We start from the raw sequence: 22481 nt of genomic DNA, 5'->3' as shown, positions 1-22481 counted from the left end.
ATCATTAATACTTCCCTTCAGCAAGGATCCATTCCAGACACCCTGAAAATGGGGTAGGTCTCGCCTATCCTTAAGAAACCCACAGCGGACCCCACGGACCCTAATAACTATCGCCCGATCTCCAACATCCCTATGTTAGCTAAACTCCTGGAAAAATGTGTTAACATACAACTGACTGTCACATTGATCATTTAAACCTGCTGAACCAATTTCAATCTGGTTTCAGAGCAGGTCACAGCACAGAGTCAGCCATGACACATGTATTAGATGACTCTCTAAAAAATCCTCGTCCAAAATGAAGCTTGTCTGTTAATCCTACTCGACCTGTTATCAGCATTTGACACCGTCAAACACGACTACCTGCTGAATCTCTTGAAACACAGAATGGGTTTATCTGGAAGTGTTTTTAACTGGTTTGCCTCTTTCCTCTAAAACAGATCACAAAGATCCTAGGTCAACCAATCCCTGTCCTTCCCCTCGTCTGTCACGCTGGGAGTTACTCAAGGATCCTCCCTCTCTCCCACCCTTTTCAACCTTTTCATGGAACCTCTCACTGATCTTCTCAGCCGCTCCGAGATACAATTCCACATGTATGCTGACGATACCCAAATCTACATAAAAATTCACTCTCTGGAAGACATCAAATCACTCAACTCCACTCTACAAATAACCCAAATCTGGCTTGCCGAAAACCACTTGAAACTTAACTCCCTCAAAACGGAATTCCTTGTATTCGCCCCCCCTAACAAAACTCAAACTATCACAGATTGGATGAAGCATCTAACAACTCTCAATGGACAACCACTCATAGTCGACTTAACAAAATCTCTTGGGGTAACGCTGGACAATAACCTCATAATGCTGAAACACATCAGTGCCTCAACAAAGGGAGCCAACTTCCACCTAAAGAAAGACCCTACGAAAACTGAAACCTTATCTGCCCGCCTTCGATTTCAAACAAGCTGTTCAAGCCTTAGTTATCCCTCGCTTGGAATACGGAGCAGTAACCTTATGCGGACTCCCGAGGTCTTCGACAGCCCCGCTAAGAGCCACGATCAACTCAGCTGCGAGACTCATTACAGGCTCGAAGAGAAACGCCCACATTTCCCCAGAATTGAGAGCCCTCAACTGGCTACCGTTTGAAGCCAGAATTCTTTTAAAAATCGCTTGTATGACTCATAAGGCTCTCTACCACAACACCCCACAATACCTAGCTCAGAAACTGGTGCTCTCAGCGGGCAGCAGAGCTTCCAGGAGTGCCAAGACTCTTCTCCTACAACCTCAGCAATTTGCCAAGAAAAAAACGTATAACCGGTCCTTCTCCGGTATGGCTCCAAGGATTTGGAACACTCTGCCCAGTGAAACTAGAATGAACCCTTCCCCGGCTTCCTTCAAAAGAGAAGTAAAAGCTATCCTCATGGCTCCATCCACATGAACTCTTTGTTCTATTCGCTGTACTTTATTACTTGCTTTTCCTCGCTTATACTCGTTCTTTGATTATATCTTTGCCATTTTGTACTAGCTTCGCACCTTGTCTTCTTCTAGGTGTATCTAGTACTTAATTTTCTGCGTGACTCATTATATCGTAATATATGCTGTATATATTTCTACTTGTCATGTAAAGCGCTCTGATACTCGCAAGAGTCTGGTTCGCGCTATATAAAACCTTAATAAAAATAAAAATAAATACATCTCTTCCAATATGGGCTTGACCATGGTACATTCGGGCCATATTTGAAATCATGTTATCTGGCGTCACTGGTCTCTCATCTTTGTAAACTCAGATTTCATCCTCTTCTCTTTGTCTACATCCTACCTTTAACCAGTTATCTTTCTCTTCTTCACTGGCCTCTTCCTGCATTTGTTTTACTTCCTGCCAAGTCTCTACTATGGTGGTTAGCATCAAACGACTTGAAACATGTTCAGCTTGTCTATCCGGATTAATGGATGCTTGATTTTTAGTACACTATTTTGCAATTGAGTCAACATAATTGTTGCCTCTTGTTATATAGTCATCTACTCTCTTATTGGCAGCACATTTGACTACTGCCTATTTGTCTGGTAACTGAATGGCATCAATCAACATTTTTACAAATTCAGCATTTCTGATGGGGGATCCTGCCGAAGTCATATAACCTCTTTGGGACCACAGTTGTCCAGAATCATGAACAACCCCAAATCCATACTGACTATCAGTCACTATGGTAATCCTGATTTCTTTTCCCAACTCACATGCTCGAATCAAAGCAATCAATTCAGCAATCTGAGCTGACCGGATTCCTTTCAGACAAGATGCTTCCAACACATCTGCTACTGTGCACACATCATAGGCAGCACTTAATACACCCTCATCTGTCCTCAAACATGATCCATCCATGAACATCACATAATCGGATTCAGGTAAAGGTACATCTTTAATGTCAGATCTTGGTTTGGTGCAATATTCTAGTACATCCAAGCATTTGTGATCTACTTCATCTCTTACCTCCACATTCATAGCATCAGGCAATAAGGTTGACGGGTTCATATTTACACACCTAGAAATTGTAACATTGTCTGCACCTAAAATTGTCTTTTCGTACTCGGTCATACTATTGTTGGTGAGATACTGTGTCTTACTCCTAGAAAGGAGAATCTCCACTGAGTGAGGTACATATACCCTCAACGGAAATCCCATCACTATGCCTTCACTTTGTTCAATACTCACGCTTGTAGCTGCTACTTCTTTTAAACATCCCGGCAATGCCTTTGCAACGGGATCCAAAACAGCAGAAAAATATGCAATTGTTTTTTTAAGTTTTCCATGTCTCTGTTTTAGAACTGACAATGTGCATCTTTCCCTTTCACTACAATACAGCTCAAATATTTTTTCATAATCTGGCATTCCCAGAGCTGATGCTTCACATAAACTCGTTTTTAACTGCTTGAAAGCTTCCAATTCTGACTTGCTCAGAGTTATGGGGTCTTTTATGTCTGATTTTGTCAATCTTTGTAAAGGTTTTGCTATCAGTGAGAAACCACTAATCCATTGTCAACAATATCCGACCAACCCAAGGAACATTCTCACCTGTCTCTGTGTTTTTGGAAGTTTTATTCCCTGTATAATTTTGATCCTTTCAAGTGTAACCTGTCTAATTCCCATTGCAATCTTGTGTCCCAGTTAATGCACCTCCTTTTGACAAAGTTGTAATTTTGATGGTGACACTTTATGTCCTTCATCTGCCAAATGATTTCACAGTGTAACGGTATCTGTAACACATGCATCTCTTGTTTTTGATGCCAACAACGGGTCATCAATGTACTGGACTAAAATTGATTCTCCAGGTAGGTTTAGGTCTTCTAGTGATTTCTTCAATAATTGATTAAAAATCGAACGACTCTCAGTATACCCCTGAGGAATTCGCCACTATGCTAGAATACGATTTTTAAATTGGAATGCAAAAATTGGCTGGCTTTCTGGATGTAATGGAACAGTGAAGAACGCATTACATAAATCAATGACTGTATACCATTCTGCATCGTGTGGAATCAGGTATAAAATTACTGCTGGGTTGGGCACAATCGGAAAACATGGAATAACAATTTTGTTAACCTTTTTCAGGTTCTGTGCTATTCTAAATGTTCCGTTGGGCTTTTTCAGTCCCATTATCGGTGAATTACCAGGACTGCTCTCTATTTCTCTCAAAATTCCTTCTTCAATCATTTTATCTATCAATGGTGTTATTCCCTCAATTATCTCAGCTGTCATTTTGTATTGAGGAATATTCGGGTAACTCACTCCTTCTTTTACAGAAATCTTTACGGGATCTACATTTTTCATCAAGCCAATGTCTTCTCCTGTAAAATTCCACACCTAATCTTTGACTACCTCTTTCAGTTCCTCTGGTATTCTTTCTCGCTTAAACACAGGAAACATCTTATTCTTCTCTGCTTCTATTAGTGTTGTTGTCATTTTATACAGACTATCCTCATCCGGAGTCTGGAGCTCTATACCATCCGGTGAGCAATAAATGGCACAGTTCATTTTGCACAGTATGTCTCTTCCAAGAAGATTTACAGGACTACTGTCACATACAATGAACCGATGCATGTCTTTAAAATTTCCAATTTTTAATTTCAATTGGTTTTGTTAAGGACGTTTTGATCTCCTGATTTGCTACACCTACCACTTGGATGTGATCACCCGAGAGAGGAAGATTTTGGATTTCCACCGATCTGACAGTAGAGCGGGTAGCACCTGTGTCCAGTAGAAAAGTTATATCTACATCGTTCACTTTCCTATTCACATATGGACCAGACTGATCTACCTCCAGAGTAGAGCCAAGCACGCACTCTTCTCCCTCTCTCTGGCACCGTCAGAAACTATCATCCGATTTACTCCCGCCCTCTTTCAACCAATACTGCGGACTCACATGCACTCTATTGTTTCTTGTTACCTGATCTCCTGCACAGAATCCTGTCTCTGTACTGTATCTTTGTAGGTTTACATTGTGAGGAAGTGGAGGTTGTGGCACCTGACTCTGTGGATTAACTACCTGCTGCTGTGGCGACGGTTGCTGAATTATCTCACTCTGCACCTGTGGATTCAATAATGTATTATCCGAATTAACTCTTGGTGGATACTTACACTCTTTCTTCCAATGCCCCAACCTGCCGCAATTATGACATGGATATTTCTTTTTCAATTCTTCTGTGTTCCCTATCAACTTTGGTTTACCGGGATTTCCCTTTATTTTAGACTGGTATCCTTCTGTGCTTTTATTTTCTAACTGAGCTGCTTGATGTTCAGCAACTTTCACTTGCGCCCACATCGCCTTTTCTTTGAGCTTTCTTTGTTTAACTTCAATTTCATCTGTACAATACTTTGCATGTCTCAGAACCTCATCCACTGAACACGATTGCCATCCCATCAAATTATGCTTAATCATATCTCCTATTTCTGGTCTCAATCCGAACACAAAACGATATACTAAATGACTCATATCCTTTTCATTTAATTACTCCTATCCACTATACTGTTTAAATACTAATAGTAGCCTTTCATAAAATCTGTGAACTGACTACTTAGCCTCTTGTATTGTTCTGTCTATTTTTACCCAGTCTGTCTCTTTTGGTGGTATTTTATTTTTCAAAAATACAATGACTTGATCATATTTCCACATCACTTCAGGTCCAGGAGCACCTGTCACCTTATCTCGTGGATATTGTTGCTTTGGCTAATCCACTGTGATTTTACATTCTGACCATAAATCTGCTGGTACTACTATGTCAAATAGCCCCTCTAAATCTTCCCATAGAACTTTTGAGACTTTTATAAATCGATCTACTTGCCTATACCATTCCACTGGATGATAAGATATCCTGTCTGCTCCAAGGTACATGTACATATCCTCCTCCAGGTATTTCTCTCATTGGAAACTCTTTTACTACTTCTTTCCCTTCAATTACTGGAAATGCCAATGTAGACTTATCATTGCCTTCCTCTTTTTTCTTGGACCATATCATTTTCCATTTGTCTATATCTCCCTATTTTCTCAGCAGCACAATTAACTCTTTTATTTGAGTCATTCTCCCTGTCGTATTCTTATTGTCTATATCTTTGTCAGTAAAATCCACCCTATACGGTTTCTGCAAGCTTTTGTATTTAGTAAAATCTACATCCATTTCAATTGCTAAGTTTTCAAATCTTTCATGCATACTTTTTGTTTTCCATGTAATAATTTTACATATAAAAGTGACTTCATCATCCTGGTAATTTTTCAGTTTATCTGTACCAATTGTTCCAATTATTAATTCTTCCATATCAACCTTTAATCTTGCAACGTCTAACAATTTTGGCTCAGTCTCTTTTAGTTTTAAGGTTTTTATCCAATCACTTAACTTTTTCTCAGTTGGCCCTATTGGAGTTTGGGTTAAGTCAATCCTTTCTACACTTTTCTCAGGGGTTACAGAATCTGATTCTGCTCCTATTGGGAATTTATACGGAAGACTCTGATTAAATGTCAAATCTAGTGGTGTCATTGGGTTAGTACATGCAATCCCTGATAAATCTGGATAAACCTTTTCTCTTAATTTCTGCAAACTTTGATTTAAAGGAATAGTGAAAGATGGCTCTTTTAATTTTTGATTTTCAAATACTGGAATCATCAGACCTATTGTTACCAGAACAGTTACAGCCTCTATATTTTTAGTAAGCTCCTGTATCTTTTCAGCCAATTCATTTGTTGAACGTATATACTCAGCAGTACTCCGTTGTGCTTCAACTTGTTGTTCTACTCTATTTTCATTATTCTCCATTTCATTTCCCTGTTTAGGTGTCCCTGTATATCTTGTTCCTGTTGTCGGAACATTTGGTTCATATCTCATTTCTACTCTTTCTGAAAGGTCTCTAAAATTTGAAAATCATTTTCGGGTTTCTGACAACCTATCCTCTAACTGTGGTGCACTTGGAGTTGTAGTTATAGAGTTTGCTCAATAAGGCGGTTGTCTTCTATTTAGGATTTCTTCCAATACCGCATCCTCAGATCCACAATCCTCATAACCTCTTTTCCCCCCTCTATATTATTTCTCTTCTCTGTACATTTTTGCCCTCTTTCTTCGTCTACCAATCTAACCGGATACATCCCAACACACATGTTTGCATTTCCCCATCTCTGCATTCTTGTCTCATGTGTCCCTTTCCAGAATCTACGACCTCTATTCACTGGTCCTAAATAGTCTCCAAACCTATCATATTGTAATTTATGCATTTCATCTTCCCGCTCAGCCAAAGCCTCAAACTGTGTTGGTCTAGGTCTTGGTTCAAGCTTCATCTTTGTTTCTCTCAGATTCCTCAACACCGCAAGACTAAAAGATCCTTCTTCAGGAAAAGCTAATGCACCATCATTTTTAGTGTACCTCGCCCAATTCTCTAACCATATACATGTATGCTAGCCATATTTTGTCATCATATATGATGCTGGCATTTTCGGTGGAGGAATTACTTTTCCCTCTCTAGTTTCAATGGCTATGTCCTTTTTGAAAGCATTTTTCAGTTTTTGAAACCATGAAGGTTTCTCTTTCTTCATTCCGTAATAGAATTCAATTTTTCTGAATATTTACTGTTTTTCAAAAGATTGTGCACTTTTCCGTGTACTGCTTCGTTACACCAGCCTATCGCAGTGTGGTTCACACTATCGCACCAATTAGAACAAGATAATTTTTTTATTGCTTGCAGGAGGCCGAGGCATCTACACCCTCTGTGTTGTGTGATCTCCCTCCCTCTGAGATGTCTCATGCCCTCCCGCCGACATTTTAAAAAAAGTGGTATGATGAAGCCAGCATTTTAGAGTTTTTTGTTTAAACTTTTAGCCTTGCAGCACATCAGCTGTGCTACTGTACAACATGCTGAAAGCATTGACAAAGCCAGTACCTTGTATAATAGGTGAGATCGTTTGGCTTTGCCAGTGCTTATTCTTCATTTGTAAAAATGAAAGCACCTTCAAATATATGAGTTCAGGGTGTGCACTGTACAACATCCTCTTGTGTTTGATTTAATAGACTATAATGTTGCACCATGTGTAATAAGAATCTAAAATACATATGGAGTGCACAACACAGCTGCCTTGATTTGTTACCAGAGCACAAGGCCTGACTGTGTCTAAGTTTGTCTTAAAAAACTATGGCCTGATTTAATGTTGGCGGATGGGTTACTCGGTCACGACGGGGACAGATATGCCGTCCGCCAAAATATAAATCCCATTGGATATAATGGGAACTATATTTCAACAGACTGGGTATTCGTCATTGTTATGACGGAGTAACCCATTCGGCAAGATCTAAATCAGGCCCTATGACTTTTAATAAATATATCTTAAGTGCAGTGATATATGTAAACTGATGCATTAGGTTGATAAGTTTCAGAAGGTTAAAGGAATACACTTTTTTAAATTTTAAAAGGTTTTTATCATATGTCTATGTGATATTTGTTTCATGATCTACATGACATTTATGTTCAATTCTCGATGCTTGCAAAAACGCTTAAAAGGAAGTGAGACCATTGATTTGTCTGATCCCACACCTTGCTTCTGCCGGGGAGCATTCTGAAGCTGAGGCACATTATGCAGCGGGAGAAGGCATTGTTAGTTTTGGTGTTTACTCGAAGAACGTTGCTTGGAAGCTGGTGTTAGGCAATATAACAAACATCCATTTTCTTTCTCTATTCTTTGTCCCATCATTAGATATTTAGCACCATACACTACATTCCTAGTTGCGGTCGCTGCAGGTAAGATCGGGGGGCAGTGGGGCCGGCTGGGGGGCATTTCGAGAGATGACCACGAGGGAAAACTAATTATTTATTTATTTTTCCCTTGGGGTCGTCTCTCAAAATCCCCCTGCCCCCCAGCAGGCCCAACCACTTTTACCTGCAGGGGCCACGGCTGGTTGGGTGTGGGTGAGAAAAGGCAAACATACGGAAAAAACTGCAGGCTAATTGTGAATGAAGCTGTAAGAGACACCATCTCCATCTCTCAGAAGCCCCACCTTGAGTGATGTGCCCTGCACACTGATTGCACAGCTTATTCCCATCACAAGGCATGAAATGTCTGACCCTTTCCCAGCTGATTTCCTTCATCTTCCTTGACATGCGTGGCTTCCACCAATAAACTTTCACACCTGTGCCCTTATAAAAGAATGTATCTAACAAAGGCCTTTCCTGGTTTCTGGAGTGGCCTGCGTGCTCGAGGAAAGATTCTGGGAACTTTGGGGAAGCAGTCTGCATGTGCACGCACTCACGCAACCTGCAGGGAAAATAACTGCAGTCCTTCCATTCGCTCGGATTACTCTGCTACTAACCCTACTACACATGGAGGTTTTCCTTCATTATCTTCACTGCCTGCTCCTGTTTGTTGTTGGTACTGGGTACCAACAACAGGCTGGTATTTCACTGCCTTCTCCCAACTGTTGTTGGGTAGTTTTCTTGTTCTCCATGTGCCTGTGGAGATAAGACCACAAAAGCATTTTCTAACAGCCGACTGACCTTCTAATTTTATAGGATGCAATCATACAGATAATCGTGGATATTCACTCAGCATCCTGCATTGGGGCCGAAGACTTTAATGGATGTAGATTTTTGGATTCTACATAAGAAAGAATAGACTGTTAATTGATACCTTTTTTCTGAATACTATGTTTAAGTGCGAAAGTTATTTAGTTGTTTTCTAAGACTTTATTTTGCCTAAGTCATTTCTGGGAATTGTTTCAATCACTTAAATTATTTTGGGTTATTTTTGAGAGACGTTGAAGGAATGAATGAAGAAATTCCAGTCCTATGTCATTCTATTAAAGGTCCCTCCATTATAGCACTTACGTAAGACTGGGCAACATTGGGGTTTTGTAGAATAAGAATATTTGGTATTCACATTAACTTGGGGGCATATTAACAACACGTAGCGATAATTATCGCTAAACACCCTTAGCGCATTTTTTCCTATTGCCGGCTATCACTAGATTTTATCGCCATGATAGCGCTGTATTAACAACGCTTTGTGCATTGGCAATATAAAATCCAGCAATAGCGGCAAAATGCAGGATTATCGCAGGAAATCCAGAGATATGACATCAGCGATAGGGAAATCCTTGCTGATAGGCCATGGTGGACTTAGCCCATCAATCCACTTCCCATGTAAGAGATAGCTAAGTAAGAATTTTTGCAGGAGTTCAATCTTGCGATAAAGGGGACGTAGCGTGCCTTTTCCTCTCACATCACAGTTGAGGTGCAGCCTTGTTAATATGGCGATGCAGAGTTAGCGAGTGTTTTCCATTTAGTTTTGCTAAGATACACCCACTTTGCATGACATTAGCGATAATAATCGCTGACATGCAAAGTGGAGTAGAAAGGGCTGCTAACTCAAGGAAACACGCATTAGCGTGTCCTTGATAATGGAGCGGAAAAACAAATCAGCGCTTTTCGACCGAAAACAGACGCTAAAGCGGCGGGATTGGGCTTGATAATATGCTCCATGGTATCTTGTATTGCTTCTTTCTCTTAGGATTATAATGCATTAATTACGTTCGGCCACTGGTAAAAAGTAGGAAAGTGGGAGGTTTTAGGTAAAAGAATCACACTACCAGTCATTTAGCAATATTCTGAGTTCTTCATGCATTAGAGGTGGAGGGCGTAAACTTCTGTTATGATTTTGTTTTTAGACACATGAGAAACCTAGAGCACTGAAGGAAAATCTAGTATCATGGATTGATGCAGTTACCTTGAATGGACCCTGGTATGGCATCTTTGTGTTTTTTTCACTTCCCATTTCCTTTAGATGCTGTTGTCACTTAGAGGTTTTTCCCCAGTTCTCAGGAGGTTACATCGCTCTAGGTGGTTTAGGAAATCAGCTTCTGTAATTCAACTCTCGCTCCCACAAGAGTGTGCAGCCAGCTTTTGTATTGGTTGTGCTCAGATATTACAGTCTACGCCTAAACGTCTTCAAAATCAATCACGTTAACCTCATTATGAAGGCGGTCCACTGGCTCCAGCAGAAGTGAGGGTCAAATTAGAGGTACTATGCACCATCCACAAGACTTACTGAGTCATGCACCAAGTACTTCTACAGATACTAACAGTTCACGTCATCCCAGAGAAGATCTGTTACATCTCCTACTACAGATTTCTTTTATGTCCATCACCCTTTCCCTGAGTTGAATCATAGTGTTCTTTAGCAGCTTGTGCATGTACATTGTTTTGATTCTAACTAGATCCTGGGTTCTAGCGTGAAGCTTGGTAACTGAGGCCAGTTGCATCTGGACTACCAAGTAGAGAACTGTTAATGCTGTGCTGGGAATAAATTTCCACTAAAATTCAATTGAGTACCTGAATTATTTCAACATTTGGCGACAAGGTAGAAGAACTACTCCAGTCATTTATCAGCACAGGTACAGAGGGTTTCTTAAACCCATGAATATTAGACATTTACATTTTTCAGTATTGTTTTATTCTATTCTGTGCACTGATAGCACCAGCGACAGGAAATTTGAGTCAAATATAATTTAAATATTCATTTTTAATTAAAAATGTAAAGTTCATGTGTTTTGATAGCACCTGCGGCAGTATATTCTTGTCAACTGTGATTTGATTGCACCAGCGGGAGTTTAATCTACACTTTGCATGTGGATAAACAAGTTTTTTCTTTTTTTTTCTTTTCATTACATGCACTGTGAAGTTTTCAAAAATAATTCTAATTAACTTTAATTGTCCTATCGAGGATTTGTTTGAAGTCTTCTGTTTTAAGTTGTCTACATTTTCATGACATCGTGGATTTGTCTGCAAATTTTATCTTTCAAGCCGTGGAGATCGAATTATTCTAGTCAATACCAACCATAATACAACTATCTGTCTCAAATAATAATTAAAAAAAGAGGGTTAAGAAGAAGAACGTCATCGATTGTGTTTCACGGAAAGCGGCTTTATTTTGTAGTGTTTGCGCTGTTGAAGGATTGTGATATCGTATGTTGCATAACCTGTTTTTCTTTAACGATAAACGACAACCGCCTCATTGTTTTCCTTCAAGCACCGGCGGCATCATTTGGATCGCAGGGAATTCCATTTTGGTAGTGTTCGTCATCGCCTCTTCAGATTCCTGTTCGTCATCGCCTCTTCAGATTCCTCCGTAACGCATAACAATGTGCAACGTCATTAGAGGGCATTTTGGTTAATGCGGTTACCAAGTCACAACATTACACGGAGATTCACGAACAATCGCAAAACAGCTTACGCTGCAATTCTTTCATCAAACTCGTTTTAATTTCAATACAAATACGGAACAGAAGAATTATTTCTTTAATAACAAAAACTAAGGCGGTAAAGAAAACGTATTCATTTGTTTTTTTTAAATGTTGAAAGTGGAATTATTTATTAATGTATAAATTATTCAAGTTTCAAGGTACATTAGTATAGATAAACATATAATATGTTTTCTACTATATTACAGTAGGGCAATATTTGCACGTATTTTAAAACGTATTACACATAGGATGATTTAAAAAATGTATGACTACACCCTATGATTTATAGTTTATAATGCAATTATAATCCTCTGTGTCAATTTGTACAACATGCAATTTGATCCTCCAGCAAAGTTTTTACAATCTAAGGGTGACCCACATATTCCTTGGGCAAGATGGAAAGAATAATTCATCACTTACATGAAGGCCATAGATGGGGAACGAATGGGGGCAGAAAGAAAAAAAACGTATATTTTTGCACTGTTTGGGATCGGAAGGACAGGTGATTTTTAGAGCTTTACCACAAGTTACATCCCAAAGTGATGGTAGTGGAGATAACATCAATGTATACAATGAAGCATTATTAAGAATGGAAAAAAGATTTAAACCTGTTACAAGCATTGCATTGAACAGATTTAAATTTTACACCAGGGCACAAAAAGATGATGAAACCTTTGATGATTTTCTCACAGGTTTGAGAACATTATCCATACATTGTAATTTTGGACTCTTGACTGATGAAATGATAAGAGATCAGATAATAGTACATGTTAAGAATAAGAAAATACAAGAGAGATTATGGGTCTTAGGGGATCCCAGTTTGTCTGAAGCTATTTCTGAAGCAAAAGCATTAGAACAATCAGAAACATGGATGGAAGTAGTTAAACAGAATATGAATAAGAATAGTGTGGAAGAAGAAATATGTTACATCAAACAAAAAAATGAGAACCAGACATAACAACAAACACGATTTCAACACAATTAAAGGTTAATACCAATAACAAATTTCAAAATCAATATAGAAATTTTTGTGCCTGTTATAGGTGTGGCGCAATAAGTCCCATCTAGCCTCATTTCCTGGTTGCCCTGCAATTAACAAAGAATGTAAAAATTGTGGCAGAATTGGGCATTTTACTAGTGTGTGTAGAGATATCAGATGTAATACTGCACATGCACGTGAAGATGTGTCCTATATTACAAGTACTGAGGAAACCATTTCAAATATGATAAATGAAGCAGACAATGCAGACAAAGGTTTTGTGGTTTTAATTGTTGATGGTGTTCCTGGTCACATTATGAAATCACTCACAACTCAAGTGGAACCCACTTGACCTTATGCGCACTGTTGCTTTCCCAGCTGGGAGGCTAAATATATAACCGGTTAACATAAATATAATCAATCATTTTACCAACGGCAACTTAGCACCATTACTTAAAGCATTGATTTATTCATCATTACTTTACTTTGTTTCCTTTTTAGAGTTTAGGTTCAAGTTTCAACCAATTACATATTCATTGATTTACATTTTCACAAATTATTCACATGTACAGTTACTATTTATTCAATGCCCTATGCATTTCGAGCCTCTTGGCTCTTCATCGGGGGCTGAATCTTCACAACGCTAACTATATTATCTCGCGTTTCCATTAACTTGTGCCGTTTCCTGTCCAACCTTCTCGATACACTTGTATTCGTGGCGGAAGGAGCTTCGAAATACTACTGTTGTTTAAACACCATGCTTAACGCGGGTGTCTTGGCTCGGTAAACCTCAGCTGCAGGGAAACCTCGGTATCGGCTGTGCTTCAACTCCTCATTATGAAATCACCCAATAGTGAATTTCAGATTTGGGGTGTGGATATATTGTTAATGGTGGACTCGGGATCTCCACAGACAATAATTACACGTCAATATTGTCTAGAAAAACAACAAACAACTACATCTAGAGAATTTACTACCATCTGGTATTGTTGCAGAAAGTTTGGATGGCACTAAGTTTGAGGCGGAAGGTTATTTTTACGTAAATCTAAATTTCAAACATAGATGTGCATCTATTAAACAATACATTGCAAAAAAGGAGTCAATGTCTTAGGATGGCGTGACCAGTATGAACTGGGCATTACTCTAAATCCAAGAGCAATTGAACCAATCTCTTTATGTGATGATTCTCTATTTTACAACAACTAAAGAGTGACTAACAATCAATCTATTGTCTGAAAATAGAAGATTTACAAAAACAATAGACAAAACATACCTAGAACGGGAAAGAAAAACTACTCTATTGGTAAGACAGAAGACTCTACTTGTAAAAAGAACCCTCACTCACCCTAGTGGTGACATGCTTCATCGTGGGGTTCCCACGAGGGAGACCGAATGTCCCCCCCTTGTGCTTCAACACCTGCAATTGCAGCGGAGCAGGTTTACTATGAAACAGATAGTGTGTGCTCAGTGATGTGAGTGCTAGTTTAAAAGATCCCAGCTGTACCTCCAAACAACTTTATTCATAGGTCAACCGGTCACAATGAAAAGAAGTGGGGACAATGTGGTGATTTTATTGGGAAATCACTATGTCCTAAAAAAAGGTCAACATGTTTCTGCTGTTAAATGCCATATTCGGCTCAGCTTTCATCAGGACCGTGAAAAGAAATCCATGGGGGGTCCGTGCTCGCTAAGGCACGTCCACACCCTGAGGATATGAACGTGAAAAAAGAATTTGAAAAAATCTTTTTAGGAAGTTTCTATATTAAACAACTCACGGTTTTGCACCGTCTCAAAAGGCTCCTAGAGAGTCACCAGGAGTCAATTCTGTAACGAAACAACATTAAAACAATATAGACAATCAATATACATGTTTCATCAGTAACATCTGTTCATTCGTTACACCATCATTAGGATTGAAAAAAATCTAACCCTTACAGTTTATCTCAGGGCCCATTCTCGTAATTAGAGTATGCATTGCTTCATTTTAATCGAACCACATTTGATCCTTCAAAACCATTATTCAATTGGTTCTGTTTAGACTAAACTTTAGTCCCACTTCACACTGAATTATTAACTTACATCAAGCTTAGCGTTTACATTATTAAAATTAGGATCGGCGTCCTACCCCTGTTTGTAAAAGCGGCTAACATGGGACAACAAATTTAAAAGTTCAGACTAATGGAAGAATAAGGTTGTTAGGTTGTCGAGTACTTACATCATACAAGGAATCAAGTATGCCACATAGATTAGCAGCAGGGCACAAATTTCACGCTGCGTATCATCTATAAACAAAATAGAACAGAGACAGACAAACGGTGTCGGGAAAAGCTGGCGAACAGTAGTCACAATAAATCACGTGCAAGTAGTTAAAAAAGCATCACACGCCTACTGAGACTCACTGAGTGCGCCGCGACTCGCCGCCGTCCACCTAATCCGGTAACCGCTGCTATCTGAAAACGATGTTCCGTTTGTGAAGCCATCCATTATGAAAGCAGGCCGCGTAATTACGTACACCGCGTCCTAAGTCCGGGTCAGCTGACAGAAGCGACGTGCTACAGGACGTCGGACGGCCCACAAACGCTAGAATGTTAATCTCCGAAAACTTTATTGATCACGGGGTTTTCTTCAAAAGGACAAAGCATCAAAATATAATTTGCCCGATAATTGTAGTAGACACAATGCCAGGATGTCCCAAATTCTTTAACGAAAAAGAAGAAGATTCTTTAACGAGAAAAGGGGGGATTCTTTAACGAGAAAAAAGAGGAAGAGGAGGATTCTTTAACGAAAGAAAGGGGGGTAAAAGCACAAACATTGCTGTGCCGACGGTCACAGCAATGCCAGGATGTTCCTAGTCAACAGGACCCATCATGCCGACAGTCTGACATCCAAAATCCAAATATAAACTTTATGTACCTTCTTCGCTAAAGTACTATGCCCTGAATGTTACACAATAGTAAGGCTCTAACTCAGGACATTGAGCTTTGGTTCATGGTGTCAAGACCGACCCCCAAGGGATGTCATCGTTAAGGCCAGTCACATGGCTTGAGAGGCGGTGAACCCACCTTTGCTCCTTCTCAAAAAGTGTTGTTTCTGTGCCAGAATCAAAGTGTTCTATCACAGTCCAATGAATGTCCGTTGGAGAGTGTTTGTGCTCCATAAAGTGTGTGGTGAGTTTGGTGTTACTCTTGCCACATCTTATGCTGCTCCGGTGTTCGCAGATCCGGAGTTTGATCATCCTTTTGGTCATCCCGACATACTTCAAACTGCAGGGACATGTAATTAAGTACACGACGTTGCAAGTATTGCAATTCGTGTGTTGCCGTTGTTGCCACTTTTGCCTGGTTCAAGATTGAGTGTCTTCGACATTGAGGTGAGGGGACACACACTACAACCCTCACAGGGATAATGACCAGTAATGGGTGGTAAACCCCAGGCGTCTAATACACTCCTTGTTGTATGTTGTTGTCGTTTCGGACGTGTGTGAACAAGGGAGTCCTTAAGGCTCCTCGCTCTCTTATAAGAGAACAGAGGTTTTTCCCATGCGCAATTGTTGGATGTATAGATTCTCCAGTGTCTCTTGATGCTGCGACTAACCATATTGGATGCTGTGTTGGAAGTCGTAACACATGTCAGAGGTACCTCTGTTCCTGTTTCGCTGGGGAGGTCCTCTAAAAGGGCCTCTCGGTTCTGATTACGTGCTCTCTTGTAACTTTTAGTTAAGAGGTGATTAGGATAACCCCTAGTTTGTAGTTTCCTGGTCAGGTCCTGTGCCTGTTCTTTGTAATCAGAAACCTCACTACAATTCCTCCTAATACGGAGGTATTGACCAAAAGGGAGGTTCTCTCTCAATGGCTGCGGGTGAAAGCTTGAATAATGTAAAAGATTGTTTTTTGCAGTAGGTTTGTAATAGGTCTTCGACATTAGTCGTCTGCCTACTCGTGTAATCGTCACATCCAGAAACACAATTTTGGTTCTGTCAAATTCATGTGTGAACTTGAGATGTGTGTCCTGATGATTCAACCAAACAAAAAAGGAACATAATGACTCCTCATCACCCTTCCAAATTAACAAGACATCATCTATGTATCTTTGCCATAGAATAATGTTAGAGAAATGGGGGTTTGTGGTTGGTAAAATGTTCTTACGTTCGAAATTGAACACATATAACCCCGCCACAATGGGGGCAAATGTGCTCCCCATTGAAGTTCCGGTAGCTTGTAAGTAAAGATCTTCCTCATATTGAAAAAAGTTCCTTTTGAGTGCCAATGTAGCGCAGTCTATTACAAAGGAACAAGATGTTTGGTATTGCCAATCAGTTTGTTCCAAGGTTTCTGCTACCACCGCAATTGTTGCATCTTGAGGTATAGATGTATAAAGGTTCTCAATGTCTAACGTAGCCAGAAAACAAGGTTCATCTGGCATTGTGATAGTCTGTAACATTGCCAGTAGGCTTTTGGTGTCTTTTATGTATGTACTGGTGGTTTCAACAATAGGCCGTAAGAAAAAATTGCAGTATTTTGACAAAGGTTCCAAGAGAGAACCCAAACCTGAGACAATCGGCCCCCCTGGGGGGGGGGGGGGGGGTGGATACCTTTTTGAGTTTTAGGGAGGGTATAGAAGTATGGTATCTTACCATCTGTTAGTGTCAAAAAATCTGCCTCCTGTCTACTTATTTTGCCCTCATGTTCAGCCTCCATTACCAAGTCGATTATTTCTGTTTTCAGACTGGTTGATGGATCCTCCCTCAGAAGTATGTAGTTCGTTTGGTTAATCAGGAGGCGACGACATTCTTGATCGTAGTCTCTCCTATCTAGTATGACTATCCCACCCCCTTTGTCCGCACTCTTAAACACTATGCTGGTGTTATTTTGTAAAGAGCGTATTGCCTGATATTCATCCGCAGTTAGATTCTATACCACCCATTACTGGTCATTATCCCTGTGGTAGTTGTAGTGTGTGTCCCCTCACCTCAATGTCGAAGACACTCAATCTTGAACCAGGCAAAAGTGGCAACAACGGCAACACACGAATTGCAATACTTGCAACGTTGTGTACTTAATTACATGTCCCTGCGGTTTGAAGTATGTCGGGATGACCAAAAGGATGGTCAAACTCCGGATCTGCGAACACCGGAACAGCATAAGATGTGGCAAGAGTAACACCAAACTCACCACACACTTTATGGAGCACAAACACTCTCCAACGGACATTCATTGGACTGTGTAGAACACTTTGATTCTGACACAGAAACAATACTTTTTGAGAAGGAGCAAAGGTGGGTTCACCGCCTCTCAAGCCATGTGACTGGCCTTAACGATGACATCCCTTGGGGGTCGGTCTTGAGACGGTCAACCAAAGCTCAATGTCCTGAGTTAGAGCCTTACTATTGTGTAACATTCAGGGCATAGTACTTTAGTGAAGAAGGTATATAAAGTTTATATTTGGATTTTGGATGTCAGACTGTCGGCATGATGGGTCCTGTTGACTAGGAACATCCTGGCATTGCTGCGACCGTCGGCTGGCAGGACCGACAGTACCATCCTGCAATCTAATCCATCAGGGGTATCTGTTTGTGCTTTTAACCCCCCTTTCTTTCGTTAAAGGATCCTCCTCTTCCTCTTTTTTCTCGTTAAAGAATCCCCCCCTTTTCTCGTTAAAGAATCTTCTTCTTTTTCGTTAAAGAATTTGGGACATCCAGGCATTGTGTCTACTACAATTATCGGGCACATTATATTTTGATGCTTTGTCCTTTTGAAGAAAACCCCGTGATCGATAAAGTTTTCGGAGGTTCTAGCGTTTGTGGGCCGTCCGACGTCCTGTAGCACGTCGCTTCTGTCAGCTGACCCGGACTTAGGACGCGGTGTACATAATTACGCGGCCTGCTTTCATAATGGACGGCTTGACAAACGGAACATCGTTTTCAGATAACAGCGGTTACCGGATCAGGTGGACGGCGGCGAGTCGCGGCGCACTCAGTGAGTCTCAGTAGGCGTGTGATGCTTTTTTAACTACTTACACGTGATTTATTGTGACTACTGTTCGCCAGCTTTTCCCGACACCGTTTGTCTGTCTCTGCTCTGTTTTGCTTATAGACGATACGCAGCATGAAAATTGTGCCCTGCTGCTAATCTATGTGGCATACTTGATTCCTTGTATGATGTAAGTACTCGACAACCTAACAACATTATTCTTCCATTAGTCTGAACTTTTAAATTTGCTGTCCCATGTTGGACGCTTTTACAAACAGGGGTAGGACACCGATCCTAATTTTAATAATGTAAACGCTAAGCCTGATGTAAGTTAATAATTCAGTGCGAAGTGGGACTAAAGTTTAGTCTAAACAGAACCTATTGAATAATGGTTTTGAAGGATAAAATGTGGTTCGATTAAAATGAAGCAATGCATCCTCTAATTACGAGAATGGGCCCTGAGATAAACTGTAAGGGTTAGATTTTTTTCAATCCTAATGATGGTGTAACGAATGAACAGATGTTACTGATGAAACATGTATATTGATTGTCTATATTGTTTTAATGTTGTTTCGTTACAGAATGGACTCCTGGTGACTCTCTAGGAGCCTTTTGAGACGGTGCAAAACCCTGAGTTTTTAATATAGAAACTTCCTAAAAAGATTTTTTCAAATTCTTTTTTCACATTCATATCCTCAGGGTGTGGACGTGCCTTAGCGAGCACGGACCCCCCGTGGATTTCTTTTCACGGTCCTGATAAAAGCTGAGCCGAATATGGCATTTAACAGCAGAAACATGTTGACCTTTTTTTAGGACATAGTGATTTCCCAATAAAATCACCACATTGTCCCCACTTGTTTTTATTGTGACCGGTTGACCTATGAATTAAGTTGTTTGGAGGTACAGCTGTGATCTTTTAAACTAGCACTCACATCACTGAGCACACACTATCTGTTTCACAGTAAACCTGCTCCGCTGCAATTGCAGGCGTTAAGGCACACGGGGGGGGACATTCGGTCTCCCTCGTGGGAACCCCATGATGAAGCATGTCACCACTAGGGTGAGTGAGGGTTCTTTTTACAAATAGAGTCTTCTCTCTTACCAATAGAGTAGTTTTTCTTTCTCGTTCTCGGTATGTTTTGTCTATTGTTTTTGTAAATCTTCTATTTTCACACAATAGATTGATTGTTAGTCACTCTTTAGTTGTTGTAAGATAATTGATAGGGGTAGGAGAGTGACCTCTAAATCCCTCACTGTCTTGTTGTTTGGACATATTTGGCAGCGCACAGCTGCGAGTGTCTACTCTCCCTTGTTTTGGCATCACCCCACTTCAGACACGAGGGAAGATTTAGGTCTCTCATATTTGAAAGAAGAAGTGGATGCACTCTTAGGAGACACATCCTTGTTTGCCGATCCACTCATCTCCAAACCATCTCACAAACCACTGAATGGGACAAATTGGGTGAGAAGAAAAGAAGCCTCATTAGAGCCATCTTGCATGGCACAATGCTAAAGGAATATCTCATGAAAAACACAGCCCCTAAAGGGCTATTGGTCACGAATGCTCTGAGGATTTTTCTTGAGGATGCCACATTCAGAAAGGAATGGGCCCAAATAGCCTGCCATTGTACCAGGGACTGGGCGATATTGATAATAAAAACGGCTCTCAGATTATCGGAAGCCTTACAAATTGAGATCCAACAGACTGAAAGTCATTTTAAGGCAACCCTGACAGGGTATAAGAAAAAACTTGAGGATCTCAAAAAAGAAATGAATGAATATAAAGAGGGTCTAGCACAATCAAAAGCCCAGAAGTTTCAAAAAGACTTGACACGATGGTCATATGTTAAGGTATATCCTTATACCAGCCCCGATTACACTCCCCCTACGAAGACAGATTATAACTCTGATGCTTCTGGGGATTCCAACACGAGTGGTTCCAGCACGGGGAGTACTGGTAAAAGGAACAGAGGCCGTGGCAGGGGAGAGGCACCTTCAACCGTGGCCAACAGGTATACCAGCAACAAGGCGGAACTGGTTACCAGAACGCTTTTCACCCTCCACCACCGTTCCCGCCTATGATGGGATGGAACCCTGCCTATGGACCTCCACAACTACAATTTTTTCAACCCCAAATGTTCCAAAAGCCTTTATTAGGGAGGGGCCGGGGGAAGAAAGGGAGATGGAAAGGGTCTAACCAAGTCCAGTGGGAAACAACCGAATCAGTGGGCGACAACACAAGAAGCAAAACCTCAGAGCAGAGGGCGGGACCGAGCAACCAAAAACCTTAATCTTAAATCTATCAAAAACGGATTTGACTGAGTCAGAAACTAGAGTTCTGGAGAAGGGGTTGGGGTTTGTCCCCACACCAGGTTTTGATAAATTTCAGTTACGTTGCGAACGTACTGATTTTTTTCGCAAATTGCGATTAAAAAAGTTTTTTGAAAAACAGACTATGGAATCTACTCAGATGTTATGAGGAGACACTAACTTTAGACCAAAGTCTACCTTCACCCCCCAACACACACCATTCCACCGGAGATACTCGCCTTTGAGCAGGCAGTTATTAATGATGTTGAGTCCTTAGTGACACCAACACCATTTAAGAATCTAACTGCGGATGAATATCAGGCAATACGCTCTTTACAAAATAACACCAGCATAGTGATTAAGAGTGCGGGCAAAGGGGGTGAGATAGTCATACTAGATAAGAGAGACTACGATCAAGAATGTTGTCGCCTCCTGAGTAACCAAACAAACTACATACTTCTGAGGGAGGATCCATCAACCAGTCTAAAAACAGAAATAATCGACTTGGTAATGGAGGCTGAACATGAGGGCAAAATAAGTAGACAAGAGGCAGATTTTTTGACAGTAACAGAGGGTAAGATACCATACTTCTATACCCTCCCTAAAACCCACAAAGGCATCCACCCCCCCCAGGGAGGCCAATTGTCTCAGGTTTGGGTTCTCTCTTGGAACCTTGTCAAAATACTGCGATTTTTCTAACGGCCTATTGTTGAAACCACCAGTACATACATAAAAGACACCAAAAGCCTACTGGCAATGTTACCGACTATCACAATGCCAGATGAACCTTGTTTTCTGGCTACGTTAGACATTGAGAGCCTTTATACATCTATACCTCAAGATGCAACAATTGAGGTGGTTGCAGAAACCTTGGATCAAACTGATTGGCAATACCAAACATCTCGTTCCTTTGTAATAGACTGCGCTACATTGGCACTCAAAAGGAACTTTTTTCAATATGAGGAAGATCTTTACTTACAAACTACCGGAACTTCAATCGGGAGCACATTTGCCCCCAGTGTGGCGGGGTTATTTGTGTTCAATTTCGAACGTAAGAACATTTTACCAACCACAAACCCCCATTTCTCTAACATTATTCTATGGCAAAGATACATAGATGATGTCTTGTTAATTTGGAAGGGTGATGAGGAGTCATTATGTTCCTTTTTTGTTTGGTTGAATCATCAGGACACACATCTCAAGTTCACACATGAATTTGACAGAACCAAAATTGTGTTTCTGGATGTGACGATTACACGAGTAGGCAGACGACTAATGTCGAAGACCTATTACAAACCTACTGCAAAAAACAATCTTTTACATTATTCAAGCTTTCACCCGCAGCCATTGAGAGAGATCCTCCCTTTTGGTCAATACCTCCGTATTAGGAGGAATTGTAGTGAGGTTTCTGATTACAAAGAACAGGCACAGGACCTAACCAGGAAACTACAAACGAGGGGTTA

The sequence above is a fragment of the Lissotriton helveticus genome, chromosome 2_1 (genome assembly GCF_964261635.1).
Source record: "Lissotriton helveticus chromosome 2_1, aLisHel1.1, whole genome shotgun sequence".
Classification (NCBI taxonomy): Eukaryota; Metazoa; Chordata; class Amphibia; order Caudata; family Salamandridae; genus Lissotriton; species Lissotriton helveticus.
Note: the sequence above shows the minus strand (reverse complement) of the source record.